This window comes from Hippopotamus amphibius, chromosome 16, assembly GCF_030028045.1.
Source record: "Hippopotamus amphibius kiboko isolate mHipAmp2 chromosome 16, mHipAmp2.hap2, whole genome shotgun sequence".
Taxonomy (NCBI): Eukaryota; Metazoa; Chordata; class Mammalia; order Artiodactyla; family Hippopotamidae; genus Hippopotamus; species Hippopotamus amphibius.
Window position 1 is genome coordinate 34,406,005 of NC_080201.1, and position 12,272 is coordinate 34,418,276.

Here is a 12,272-nt window from a genome sequence, read left to right on the forward strand (position 1 = left end):
ATATTAATCATAGCCATCATTTCTCTCAATCATAAATATCAGATATTATAAATCTGCTTATATTAACGATATCTTAAAAATCAATTTTGTAGCCATCAAAACTCGGACTACATAAGGAAGAAATATCACTGCAGTACAGCATCAAATATAAAATGTTCTTATACCACAAGTTTAACTATGTATACTAGAAATGAGTACACGAAAGATTATTTCTTTTTCAGTGTCAAATTTTCATTTAAAGTTTTTACAAGAACACTAATCTTTTGCAATGAAAACAGCCTTCTCAACCCTACTTGAATCACTGGTTTAAAAGTATACAATTCCATCAATTCAAGTAAAGACTTTAACTCAATATGTTAATTATCTTACTGAAAACAATAGTTCTTAGGTATTCTCTGTCACAGGCATGTGGCTGTTTGGTTTCTGAATACGGTATTTATTCCATCCTTCTTTGAGGTGACCATATCCATTTCCAGCAGCAGCAGCAGGTGACAGCACTATCACATTTATCTATTTTATTCTTGGAATTAAAAAATAAATACTCCTAAAACTAAGGAGCCAAATTTTAAGTTTAACCATTTAACTTAATGATTAAATACATAATCTGCCAAGTCTACGCACGGAATAACATTTCTTTGAGAACGCATTGGTAGATAATAAGGTACTCTATAATAGTAATGTTTTTAATAGTCTGTCCCTCTACAAGCCAGAATGAGATATGAAGATTACCCAAGACAGGGTAAAGGACTTGGCACCTCCTCAAACCAACAGTATTGAAATATATGCACAATAAACATATGCACAATATTTTGTGAGGACAGGCAGCATACAGTGGTTCTCTTTTTTTTTTTTTCTTTTTTTATAATGTGTTTGTCTTAATTCCACTTGAGGGCACTGTCTACTTCAACAGGACTAGGATCAATCTATATTTGCTACTTATATAAGACACCTGTGGAAACCCCTATCTTAGTACCATATAAACAAAAGCCCTCAGGAAGGCTACCCAAACAGCAGCCCAAACTTTAATTTGGCTCTATTCCTTACAAGTCCCCAAATGAAGTATTTGTTATTGCTGACTAAAATTCTTTTTAAATAAATGTCAGCATTTTTCAACAAGGAAATAGCCTTATTTTTACTTTGATCACTGAATTATCAACATGAATATAAATTATTATGTGTGACTCTCAGTATGCAAAGGTGTTCGTTACTTTGTTGTGAGGCTTTATTTTACATCATGCTTTCTGAGTTCTTGTGTCTGCCTTCTATAGATTTACAGTCTACGGTTTTCCCTTGCCATCAGCCATTTTCTGTGGTTTCCTGCAACATGCATTTGACTTCTTTTACAGCCTTGCTGCTTTCCAACTTACTGCTTCTAGTCAGTTCTGAGAAGCCAGGTGATGAAATATGGTTATGTGTTTAAAAAACAAACAAAACAATAACAAAAAGAGGAATACATAAATTCTGAAAGGGTCTCCTAGGAGTAAAGCGCATAGGCTTTATCGCACAGACATTATTTTGGTTGCTCCCGGAAGGATGAGATGGTCAAAAAGCAACTCCTTGAAGTGAGATTGTTTTGTTCTCTTTAAAATATATTTAAATATTTTTTGGCCCAAAGTTGGTTTTAAAGTATGGCAATTCTATTTTGAAAAGAAATCTTTTAAATTCCTAAAAATTATACCTTCAAATATTAAAATTAAAAAATTTTTAATAGTTAAGAATTTGTTATGAATCTTAATAGTTATGAATCTTCACAGTTAAGTACATACCAACAACTTCTGCTCTATTGATTCTCTAACTTAACAATCCATGTCACAATTTAAAATAAAAACCCCCAGTGCTAATGGAACATTACCAAGACAAAACTAAATCACTATACGGAAGGCATCAGGACACCCTATTTCAAATGAATTTGATTACAAGATTGGTTTCTTTGCAAATCATTTAAGAGACAGTCCAAGTAGTAAAATATAACTACTTTGGTTTATAAAAAGGTTGAGAATGATTTAATAAGTTAATAAGAACCGTATTTTAAAGTGAACTACACAAGGAGCAGTGACTTTTTTTCTGACTTGCATTAGCACAAATAGGAGTGAACTTAAACTCATTAACAGGATGGGTCATGTTAGACAACTAGAATCGCCAAAGCAAAAGTTATAAAGTATTTAAAAAGCATTATCCAAAAATAAAAAGGACCTGGTTTTTCCTCTTTTAGAAAAACAATATATGAAGAAAGAATAGGTTTGGAACTATCATATTAAAAATTGACTCTCCTCGATGCAACTGATACAGAAAGTTGAAGAGGGAACTCTATGGCTCTACTAGAGGTATATTTAATGATCACTAATATCGCAATATACTGGCATTACAGCAGGATATGCTAATAGAGACCCTCCTCCCACTGTAGAAGTGACCATGATGCCAACGCTCTTCTTTCGCTAGGATACGCACAGCACTGAAATTAAGTCTCGAGAACCCCAAGCAGTAAAAACTGACTTAAGGCCACATGGGAAAGATTTAAATCACACTGTCAGTGAGTTCTTTATCAGTCAAGAAGGTTTGCTAGTTTCGTGTTTTCATGCACTTGGCACAGTGTTAGACACTGAAAAATGCAGATTTAAGACATGATGGCTGCCCTCACTTGTGTTCTCTTATTACTTTTCAGGTCTAATTGTTTAAACATTGCCTCTAACAATATACTGTACTTCACTTTGAGTGTAAATGTATCACAAACAATTCATCTCAATACCACTGTACTTATTTCAGGCCAAAAACTGAGTAATTATGAATATCCTGATAAATACTGTAAGTACTGAATGAAGATTATCAAAGAGTTGGAATACAATAATATTTTTAACTCTAAAACCATACTGAACAGGACTTTCTTTTGACAACATTTTGGATGAGGTTCAGGGTCACGTAGATTTGAAAATACATCTGGTTATCTAAGCTTGTTGATGGTCTGGAGTCTGAGTAAATGAGAATTGAATTGTATTACAATAAAGTCATTAAACCAAGATGAGGGTGGGAAGGCACAAATATCACTTTCCTATCAAATGCAATGAAAAGAAGATGATCAAGAAATAAGTTTCATACAAAAATATTAATGGTCCAAATTAGTTCTAAAAGATAATATATAGTACAAACAGCATTAGCTACATAAAATTGGCAATGGTTAACTTATCTAGAAGAAACAATGACATTTTGATTCTCAAGTTATCAGGTTATTATTCAAAGAACGTCAATAAAGAAAACAAAAACAGATGCAATTCAGTAACATTTTGCATCTCCTGAGACATCCTGACTTGTTCTAAAAACCATAGGGGGCTATGTATATCAGAATAAAAATTACAATACTAAAAACCTGCCCATAATTATAAATGGCAAACAGGTAGGGAGGTCAGCGTGAATACCATCCCCCCCCCAAAAAAATAAAGAAAATACACAGGACTTTTTCCAAATGCTTCTAGATAGCTAGAATAATTACCATTTTAAGAAAGAATATTTCTCACGAAAAGAACAAGTTTTTATATTTCCAAACAGCAGAGATTCCAGAAACGAGACCAGACCAGAAAAGTCAGTTTTCTTCATAGATGAATCTGTGACCCAAGTACACACCTGTTCAGTCCCTAAACAAGTGGGATTTCCGAGGTTTAAAAGAATGTGTGGCTCCCCCATCCGCATATTCATGTCCGAACACTCCTATTTCACTAGGATTAAAGCTGGCCACTGCACTTCCAAACTGCGAATTCCCTAAGTCCTTCACCTTTGTATTTCCACCGCCCAAACAAGGGCCTGACAGTATGTTAGACATTCAGTACATGCGAAATGAATGAATGACTCAGTTAACTCCGGTGATAATAGTGAAAGCCAAACTTCCATTTCCTCACCCTAACATTAAGTGATTGAAAGCTTCTTTTAGGTTAAAAGAAGGAAAAGAGAAAAAACTCAGGAGTTGAGAGTATTTAATGGTTTTTACCATTAAATAAATACTAATTCTCTGGCTCAGTGAAGGAATGGTCCAGTTGTTATACCACTTCATTGTTACACAAGAGGAAACAAATGTGAAAGGAAAATTTCACAATTACTGGATTCCTAAATCCCAACTTGTTTTGAGGTTCGTTTGAAACTGGGTCCCTAGATCCCCACAGGATGTCTGATGCCTGTAAATTCTGTTCAACCGATGAAAACACCTTGACAAATTTAAGATCACAATGTGAAAATCGGGAACAAAATGCTAACAGTTCGATGAATAGGATAATTCCTCCTGTCATTCTTCCTGTGTTAAAGACTTCTTTAAACAAAAATCACAGTTTAGGCATGCCAGATCACAAGAAATCATTCCTGCTTCCTGTCTGTTGTTTTATACAAGTGCCCTGGTCTTATCCGCTCTTCACAAAAGTTACCCTCTAAAGGAAGGCTGCTTCGAAAGAGTACTGTAAAATTTTGTAGCAGAACATTAGAGAACGTTCTGGATGTTATCGACATTCCCAGCACAAGAACTTCGACACGAATTTCCAGTAAATCATTTTCACCTAATGTTGTGCTAGTTCAGATCCACCCACTACCCGGTAGGGAACTGGCGAGCTCAACCATTCAATCTACTTGGGGCGTGAGGGGGTGTGCAGAAATCCAACACTTGAATGAACACCCACTCTCAAGGCCTGGATTTTTCTCCCGGAGCCAATGAGTGCAAAAGGAACAATCTTATTAAGATCCCTATTAGCCCGAAATCAAAAGCAAGGCAGGGAATGCCCCTTAGGTAAAGCTAAGCATACAGCTTTCCAGGGAGCCAGGGGAGAGGAAGGGGGCAGGCATGATGGGGGCTGAAAGACTTTAAAGCTTGGTGGCTAGAAGGTGACAACCATCCTAAAACATGCAAATGCCACGGGGCGGAATATAAAAGACGCCAAGTCCATGAATAACTGGGCAGCTGACCCGGCTGAGAACCAAACTCAGGAACACCATCTTCCGTCAAGACTTCGCGATTTCCCCAGAGATCGTTAACATGGCAATAAAGAAAAAAAGAAGGAAAAGAATGAATACCTTGCTTCAACAGAGCGCACCTTTCAATTAAAGAACTCCGGGTTGTTGTGTAAAACCATCCTCACCCTGGAAAGGGAGAAACTGAAAGAAAAAGCACAACACGCCATTAACGAGGCCAGAACCCCGACCGCTCTTCCTGGACGGGAGCCACAAACGGTCCCAAAACGATCGACCGATACGCCCCAAGGCACCGATGGGAGATGCTACAGCCCCAGGCTCTCGATGCCAACCCGGGCCGTCGGGAGCCAGCCAGCGGCCCGTGCCTCAGTTTCCCCATCTGTAAGTGGGGGGGCCCAAGGGACAGACGGGTTTCCTGCGCTTCTCCCACCCCAAGTTCTCTCTGCTCCCGAGGTCCCGGCGGTGGTGACCACGCTCCCACGACTTGGGAGCCCTCTCGGGAAGGCCCAGGGAGAGGGGGGTTACAGAAGCCCCGGGGATGGGGAAGCCCAGGTTGACGTCAGCGGGCTCAGCACCCGGCGGGCCTGGCCGGCTAAGGGCCGGGGCAAGTAACCGGCCGGCTCCGAGGCCCGACGGCCGCGGCGGCAGTTCTAGGCGCCCAGAGGCCGGGGAGGGACGCCCGAGGGGCCGGGCCGCCCATCGTTCGCCCGATCGGCCGGCCGCTGCTCTGTCACTCACCTCGGGCGGAGGGGCGTCGCCCGTCCCCCAGTCTCCCTAGGCCGCGTCCCGGGCCAGTCCCGGCGCCCCACACCCACCGCCCTAGTATTTACCTCCGACGCGCGAGCCCCTACGCAGCCGAACCTGCTACCTGGGCCCGCCCCCACGTGCCCCTCCTCCGAGCCGCCCAGCGAGGGAGGGAGGGAGCGGGGGCGGGGGGACAACCGCCGCGCTAACCAATCGCAGCCCGAGCTGCGTTCCTACGCACGCTCTGATTGGGCCGCCCTGTTGCAGACCTTTCTCCAATGGCTGCCGGCCCGGAGCGGACTGAAGGGACTTTCCGCTCTGTCAAGCTCGGTCGAGCCAAAGGGAAAGCGGAGGGAAGGGGAGGAGAAAAGGAGAGATGGGGGCGGGGAGCTCTGGCTGATTGGGCCAAAGACTGCGGGTGCCGCGGCACCATTGGCTAACAAGGGGGCCGGGGCGGGGCACTATGCTTCTCCCGGCTCCACCTCCCAGGCCCGGGTCTTGGCTTCTGGCTTAGCTGTCAAACCTGCTGAGAGCTTGGAGCTGGGGAGGGCAGCAGCCCAGACGCAAGCTAGGAATAGGATTTTAGGATTCTATGAAAAAGAAGAACTTTAGCATGAGACCTAAGTTTGAATCCTTTGCGCTTTCAATTAGTAGCCGTGTGACATGGGGAACGCAATCTGAGCCTCAATTTCCCCGTCTGTAAAATGGAGATAATGGGATCGCCTGTGTTATAGGATTGTTGCAAAAAATCGTATGTAACGTCCTGACACACAGTAGGAGCTCAGTAATGCTAAGTCTTTTCCTCTACCTCAGATTCTGTCTGGGACCCCTGCTGTTTCTCCGTTGCCACCTATCCCAGTTTGGAGGGAGGTCTCCCTAGGGTGGTGGAGAAGGGATTTCCACACGTGGCCTCGCGCAGCTCTGCACCCCTGGCCACCAGCCAGAACTTGGGGTGTAGTTAAGGATCTTTCAATTAGAAGGGAGGTTTCTGATTCCCAAAAGTGCTCACAATATTTAAGGAAGTGCTTTTTATAATCAGTCCCAGAGCCTTGCAGCATGCCTTGCTGCACTGGATACTCCTGTTAATTAATTCCTTCTCCTTTGACATTTTAAATACCAATTATAGGAGAAGGTGATTAATACTGAGGAAGGAAGGTGGGTGGGTGTGTGTGTGTGTGTGTGTGTGTGTGTGTGTGTGTTTAATCATGAGAGGGAAATTTTCCCTCTCATGGAGAAAGTGACATTTCTGAAAATCTGGGGAACTTAAACCAGTGTATCCACAAAATAAGTCACATGAGTGATTACTAACATTACCGGTAAAGAGGCCACCCATCTCCTTTACCACAAGAGCCCAGAATGAAATGCACATCTTTTGAAAACCTCAATCCTTTCTTATCCCTCCTTAGTCCATCCTTATCCATCTTCATGATCACAATGCAGGAGAAAGCAATAAAAGGGGACTCAACAGGCCTAACTCCAAGTGTGGAATGTAGGCAACACATTCCCTTCTAGATCTAGATTCTCCAAATTTTAGAAGTCTTTCTGTCAGGAAGAAAAATCCAGCCTGGGGACTGTTTTTGCTTAACCCATGCAATGAGGATGAGGAAGTGGAGTGGGAGAGAAGGCTTTTGAATCCTTTGAGTCGGGGCAAGTGCTCTCCCTTTCTCCAGTTTGCCACACTCCTCATCATTCCCTATTTTATCCTGCTGACACACTTCTCATGTACATCATCTGTGGCTCCTGAAGGCATTTGAATGTGCCACCCCTGGCATAGAACCTTTTCGTGTCCTTTCCGATGATGGCATTTGGTGCTGCTGAGCCCTAGGCTTCAGGGGGGCTTTGTTCCCTACCAGCAGTGGTTGGCCCTCCTGTCACAGGTTCCCTGAATCAGACAGTAGTGTTAGGGCCCGAATTCATCCAAGAGATATTCTTCCAAGCCAGACCAGATGACCAGAGCTTATCTCAGTTACCATCTCATATCAGTTGGTAATGACTGCCCAGAACATTGTGTTGACAACAATTCTAAAGCTGTATTCAGGCTCACAGGGAAGAGAGATGACTGCCAGGGGGTGAAATGGGGCATGGTGTCATGGTGCTATTATTTGTAGTCCTTGGTAAGCTAACCTCTCATTTTACAGATGGGAGATTAAGGTCCAGAGTGGGAAAACAACTTGTCAACAGTTGCCCAGGAGATGAGCTGGGACCCTGATTCTCCTAATTGCAAGCCAGGGCTCTTCCTACCTCTGTTTAAATGGATTCTCCAGCTGAAACACCCATCCTCTCTGCCTTCCAAATCCTCCTTCATTTAAGGCTCAGCCAGAGTCCACCCGCTTCCCGGGGTCTTTGCTGATGGTTCCAGGCCCCACTGATCCCCTCTGTCTGCCCACCACCCGCAGCCTCTTCCACTCAGCCTGGCCTTGGCTTCACACACAACCAGTGGTTCAGTTACTGAGCGGGTAGCAGGAAACGCAGCAGCATGTGAGAGAGATGCCACCCTCGCCCTTTGGCAAGGAAGGCAGACCTTAAACGAATAATCAGACGATCACTTAATTAGGGAGGTGAGAGGAAGTCTCAGAAGGAGAAGAGCTCTGAGCAGACGTCAAAGGTGGTTGGGCACTCAGGGAAGGCCTGTTTGAGGAAGTCATCTTTCAGATGAGGTAGGAAAGTTGACTGGCAGCCGGGGTGAGGGGAGCACTCTGGGCAAAGAGAACATGTCACGTGATATGGAGGAACTGGGAGGGGCAGAGTACAGAACATGTGCAGAAGGGCCCGTCAGGCAGGAAGGGCCTGGTGTGCCAGGACCCAAGGGTGGTCTTTATCCTAAGAGCAGCAGGAGCCCTCTGAAGGGTGCTTAGCAGGGTAGTAACAGTGTTTCTACACTATCTTGCACACTTCACTTATTGCACACAGCAGGACCCCAACAGAAAGCCAATGAACTGAATAGAGCTCTCTCTCCCAGGAGCTGGGACCCCCCGGGTTGCCTGGTAGAGGCTTATGACTTAAGAGTAACACCCAACCAGGTCTCAACAAAACCTTCTCAGCAGCACTGGTCATGCTTATTCATGAGCCCCTACCCCATGCTTCCCAAATCGCTGCCACAGGCTACCCTACTTCCAGCCTCACCAAATTCAGTGTTAATTCTATATCCTGTTGCACAACCCAAGGTGAACTCCTGATATTCCTCACTCCCACTGCCATCCTTCTGCCTCCCCCATCTCAGTAAATAGCACCTGCCAGTTTTTCATCCAACCTCCCGTGGGTCTAGTCATTCCCCCAACACTCCTAGGAATGTGTGCGTTCATGACATCTAAAGCACGAGGCTAAGGGGACCAGGCGTCCTCACAGGCAAGAACACCATACCAGTGCTTTCTCCATGACAGACCAGTGCGGCGTTTCTATCAATGGCTGAGTTGAGAGCACCCCATCTCGGGGATGCGCTTTTCTCTTAGTGAGGGCAGACCCTAGATACAACTGAACATTCTGTCTGGGGGCTTTCACTCCGGTCACCTAAAAGCTCTTTTTGATAAGATAAAAGAGATTACCTTAATCATCTTTAAAGTAATCCTGCTGAACTATAAATCCATGCTCTCCTGTTTGAGCTATTTGCTGTTATCTATGACAAATGATTTGTGTGATTTAGAAAACACACAGAGGGAAAAAGGGTTTCATGTTCTCCACTGGGATCTTTGTGCTATATCTAGAATCTCATTTTGAGCAGTAGAGACATTAGGAATGATCCAATGTCCCTGGAAGGCTTCCTCCCTTAGGAAGGAAACACTAGCAGTGTCGGAAAAAAAGTGACTCATTATTATAATCTACCCCAACTTCTATTTCTGCCCCTTTTAAGTAGGTGGATTCGCCCTTCATTCAACAAATATTTGGGCACCTACTATGTGCCAGGCACCGTTCTAGATTCTGAGGATGCTGCAGTGAGCATGGCCCATGTTCCCATGGAGTCGACAAGCAAGGGTGCATCAGGTGGTCATGCTGAGAAGACAGGACTAAGCAGGGCAGGGGCGAAGAGGGGGTTGGGGACTGCTATTCTTCGTAGACTGTTCAGGTAACGGTTCCCTTGTGAGGTGGCATGTGAACAAACACCCAAAGGAAACTAGGAAGCCAGCCATGTCACTGTCTAGGGAAGAGTGTTCCAATAGGCGGAAACAGGCAGGTGCAAAGGTCTGGAAGCAACTGTGCACTTGGCGTTGTCAAGGAACAGCCAAGAAGCCAGTGTGGTTGCAGTGCAGAGCATGGGGGTGTGAGTGACAAGGGTGAAGACAGAGAAAACATAGGGGTGGTCCAGGCCAGCAGGAGACCTTGACATTCACCGGGCATCAGATGGGAAGTCCTGAGGAGTTTAGATCAGAGCTGTGGCTCCTCTGACTTAGGTTTTAATGGACTCACTCAGAGGGACAAGGGCAAAAGCATAGAGACCAGTCAGTAATCAGGCAAGGGTGGGCCGGAAGGAGCCCCTTATTTCCTGGGGTTTGGGGGGAGCAGGTGGGGAGCAAGGGAATGTGGAATGGAAGGTGTCAAGAAAGGAGGTCCAGGTGAAGAAGAGATGCAGCCCTCCTGAGAGGAAAGATTTTTAGGTGATTGACAGGGGGCAGGGAGGGGTAACACTTAGGGGATTGGATTTGTGGAATGTTCTGGAAGTGATGAAAGGTAGGATTCAATTTAGAGGATAAAAAGCCAGGGGGGGCGGGGGGGGAATTTTGGGGAATCCAAAGAGCTTAGATCGCCAGTCTGCACAGCTGCAGTCTCCCCCCATGTAACACTCCGAGAGCAACTGCCCAGGCCGGCCCTTGACGTTGTTCATGACCTTGCTGCTCGCCAGTCTCCCAGGGCGCCCATGGCCCCGTATCTTCCCCCGCGCAGGCTTTGCCAGAGTGTGTGCCCCGACCGCTGTGTGCTTCACCCACTGGGCTGCACCAGTCTCCTGCGTGGGAAAGGAGGCGTGAAGATGTTGGTGCAATAACGAAACGATGCTGTATGTAGTCTCAACTCAGCCTGCTTGGAATGGGATTCCGCCTCCCACATTTCTGTGCAGTGTATTCATTTCAGCATCTGGTTTTGGCACTATAGGTTTTGGGGGAAAAACACTCAGATTGACATTTTTTTTTCTCCTGAGATGATGGTGAATCTAATTAAAGTCTCAAGCTCTTTAAAAAATTCTTCTGCTCGGATACCTTTTTTTTTTTTTTCTGCATGAAAGAATTATATATTCTGAGATACAGATCTGGAATCTGTCTGCTCCTAGATAAGCAAGCCACTAGCCACCAGCACACGTCTTTCAGGTAACCTCCCTGTTGGAGAAGTTTAAGAGTCCTAACTGATTAGTTACCTGCAGAGGCCTAGAACACCTTTGGTGGATCTACTGGCCTTTCACAATTTAGGAAATGTCCACTCTGAGCTCTAACGGTAATCACATGTCAAGATCTCAGTACCACCCTTACCTGGGCCCTCTTGATCTCTTCTTTCTCCGTAATCTCTCCCTGGGTTATGTCATCCAGGCCCAAGGACCCCATTCTCCCTTTGATGCTGAGGACACCCATGCTGTTATATCTGGTGGTGACCTCTCCTGCGGGCTCAAGGCCCACACCAGAACTTGGTGTCTCCATTTGACTTTTCTACTTAGATACCTCAAACTTCAAAATCCAAAACAGAAGTCTCTCCTTCCAAACTCATTTCCTACCTCTCTTTTCCAGGCCCCCAGTTACTCAAGTCAAAATTCTAGAAGTCATCCTTGAGTCTTCTCTTTCCCTCATCTTCTCATCCATTCCATTTGTAAAGTTTTGGGAGTCAATCTCTTAGAATGTCTCTGGAATCCATCCTTTTCTCCCCACCTCCAATGATGCCCCCTGAGGCTGCCCAGATGCCTCTCCCCTGCAATGGCTCCTAGATGGTCTCTCTAGTTCCTCTTGCCCTCCCCCCTCCCCCTATTCATTCCAGTCCCTTCTTCACCCCAGAGCAAGAGAGATCTCCTTTCAATGGGCTGCATTACCACTGCTGAGAACTCTCCAGTGGCCTGCCATGATTCTTGCCCATGGTCAAGTAGGCCCTTCATGAACTGGCACTACCTACCTCTGCAGACCCACATGGTGGACTCTCCCGTTAGGCTGCCTCAGAAACACTATTAGTTTCCTGTGGCTGCTGTAACAAATTATCACAAACTTGGTGCCTTAAAATGACACAAGTTAATTCTCTTACAGTCCCGGAGGCCAGAAGTCCAAACTGGGGCTAGAACCAAGGTAGCTGCAGGACTGCACTCCCTTCAGAAGTTCTAAGGGAAAATCTGTGTCCTTGCCTTTTCCAACGTCTCCAGTTGCATTCCTTGGCCCATGAGGTCCCTTCCTCCACCTCAAATCCAGCAGTAGAGCCTCTTACTTCAGTGGCCACCCTGCCTTCTTCTGTGTCAGGTCTCCCTCTGCTTCTCTCTTATAAAGACACCCGTGGCTGCGTTGAGAGTCTACCCAGATAATCTAGTATAATCTCCCTATCTCTAGATCCTTAACTTGATGACATCTTTACGGTCTGCTTGGCCACGTAAAGCAACGTTTTCAGGTTCTGGGGATTAGGAACTGGCTATT

The 12,272-nt window shown here is 45.2% G+C and overlaps 1 protein-coding gene across 11 annotated transcripts in view; it reads right to left on the minus strand.

The window, feature by feature from the left end:
- The window catches only part of CYLD (CYLD lysine 63 deubiquitinase), a 61,283-nt gene extending 55,458 nt beyond the window's left edge, over nucleotides 1-5,825 (minus strand). For 3 of the 11 annotated variants that reach the window (XM_057711590.1, XM_057711589.1, XM_057711583.1), the window contains exons 1-2: nucleotides 5,680-5,814; nucleotides 5,044-5,124 (exon numbers count right to left, since the gene is read on the minus strand). The gene's annotated coding sequence lies outside the window, so the exon portion shown is untranslated. The other 8 variants (XM_057711593.1, XM_057711587.1, XM_057711584.1 and 5 more) reach the window with 7 other exon arrangements.
- Nucleotides 5,826-12,272: the final 6,447 nt, after the last annotated feature.